The sequence below is a fragment of the Mus caroli genome, unplaced genomic scaffold (assembly GCF_978045245.1).
Source record: "Mus caroli unplaced genomic scaffold, Mus_caroli_1 scaffold_7, whole genome shotgun sequence".
NCBI classification, from domain to species: Eukaryota; Metazoa; Chordata; class Mammalia; order Rodentia; family Muridae; genus Mus; species Mus caroli.
In genome coordinates, this window is record NW_028227262.1 from 73,823,923 (window position 1) to 73,826,187 (window position 2,265).

The 2,265-nt window shown below is 36.6% G+C and overlaps 1 long non-coding RNA gene across 1 annotated transcript; it reads left to right on the forward strand.

Moving 5' to 3' along the window:
- Positions 1–514: 514 nt before the first annotated feature.
- On the forward strand, positions 515–1,597 carry LOC110295926 (uncharacterized). The gene is made up of 3 exons (XR_002378141.1): positions 515–570; positions 1,151–1,247; positions 1,521–1,597. It is a non-coding gene; the product is annotated as an uncharacterized LOC110295926 (long non-coding RNA).
- Positions 1,598–2,265: the final 668 nt, after the last annotated feature.

Consider the following 2,265-nt stretch of genomic DNA (forward strand, 5'->3'; position numbering starts at 1 on the left):
GCTATAAGGCTGGGAAATTTTAGGAAAAAGAAGAGGTTTAATGGAAATTTATTTTTCATCTGGGGTCTTGGGATTCAGAACTCTATATTGTAAGAGGGCCTTTTCTAAGGTAGTCTAAGAATTGAGATAGGCTTTCATATTTGCTCTTGGGTTTTCCATAGTTTACTGCTTAAAGAGCAGCTTTACAGAGACCAGTCAGAAGGCAGGCTGTTAGTCTTTATCTAGGATATTCCCTGGGGTATCATAAACCCATTTGGGATCCCTCAGTTGTGCAATGTTAGTTTGGTGGATCTCATCTATGTGAGCTCTAGGCTTTTCCCAGACTCCCTGTGTTCCTCAGGGAGAAGGTTGTTGGTAACAATCATATCGATGTCATAGATGGTAAGGCTGTAGAACTTGGTGGTGCATTGGGATTCTTTGAAGAAAGTAGAAGAGTTGGCAGTACGAGACCCCAGTCTTTGCTTTTGTTTGTTTTTGTTTTGTTTTGTTTTGTTTTTATTTGAGAGAGTTCATTCAGAAAGGCAAGCAAGAGTGCAAGAGGATCACCAGACCCTCAATGGTCAGAATCAGGTGTGCCACCTTGTGGTTGATTTACACAATTGCTGGCTGTGGATGGGATGTTGAGTGATTGGGAGCCTCATGCCCCAGATTCCCACATGGATTAGCCATAGTATTCATTTAAAAATAGTATCTCCCAAGGAGGACTTTTAGGCCCTTTTGTTCTCTAATAATATTCTTACCTACATTTCCCTTTTGTCAGATGACCCACACCAAAGGAAATTTCTGCATTTAATTCAGAACATAATTCACAAAACCCAGTTGTTGTTTTATGTAATGGTTGAATTGTCTGAGTCTTCCACAATGCATTTAGGAGTAATTTATCTCTTAACACTTTAGAAAGTGTCCTATTACATAGACATGTAGGGTATGTTCTCTTTTTGTCTTTCATCCAAAAGCCTGATATAGAGTTTGAAACTGGGAAAAATAAAATATACAGATTTTAAGTGTTCACTGAATTTCCCCGTAGCCAATTACTATGGATCCTTTAAGTAATAAGTATCTGTGAGGGCTGCCATAGGATTAGGTACAGTGGCTAAGTTGTGGTTTTTATATGATTTCTACTATTTATCTACTATTTTTGTTTATTTAGGTTTGCCTCAAAACTCAATATATTGGTGAAACAGGTCTTCAAATCCTTGTCTACCTGCCTTTACCCACAAGTGCTAGGATAACAGCTGAGAATCATGGTATGTAATTTGAGACTTTCGGTCTGGGTGACTCTCAAATTCACATTTTTGCTTGATTATCATCTATTCTATTTGTAAATGAAATAATACCACTGCCTGATTTATATAGTGTGTTGAGAAATGAAATACTACATTGCCACAATTTAACAAATGTTTGCTGTTACTATAGCTTGTCCGGTTTTTTGTTTTTTGTTTTTTGTTTGTTTGTTTGTTTGTTTGTTTTTTGGACAAATGAAAAGATGAGCTAAAATAAAGTCTTATCTTTTTCTGAAGCACCCATCATTCCTGAGAAGCCATTATCTGATTGGAAGCTTCATCACTCATTGATCAAAGGCTCGACTTAAATTCTACTGCTGCAAGGCTATGCTGATCTCATGTGTCCTCCATTATAGCAGTCATCGATGTGATTTCAGAATGAAGATTACATAAAATTAAAATTGGTTTCAGATGAGTGTCTCAGTCATGCTACCTGACTCAAATATTTCAAATATTTTATGGTGGTAAGAGGTCTGACACAAGTGATATTGTAGTCAACACAAATCATTTGTTTGTGCTCATAGTCACTCATTTAACATTACTTCAGCAGTAGTTCAAACAATGTTTCAAAATAACTTAACAAAACCTTTTATATATCATAGGTAAATCCCTACAGTATATATTTAAATCTCCTCTATTTACTACATGCCCTGATATGACATGCATCGAAGTACCTTTTATACTGGACAGTGAGACCTCCATATTTTTGACCACATTGACAATATCTATCAACCATTCAATACTGGCTCACAGACAGTACATTCAGAAAGGCATGAATGTACTAACATGTCCTAGTATGGCAAATTACATTTATGTTTTTCAGGAATACTTCAAATCCTCATTAAGCCCCTAATATTCCTCCCCCCATAGAAGCCAAGATTATTCCTAAGAGGCAGTCATTGCATAGCCTCATTGCATGGAAGTTTTTCTGAAGTCCTGCTCTACGTGCAGTGTAGTAAGAGTTTTTGTTTCTATAAGAACC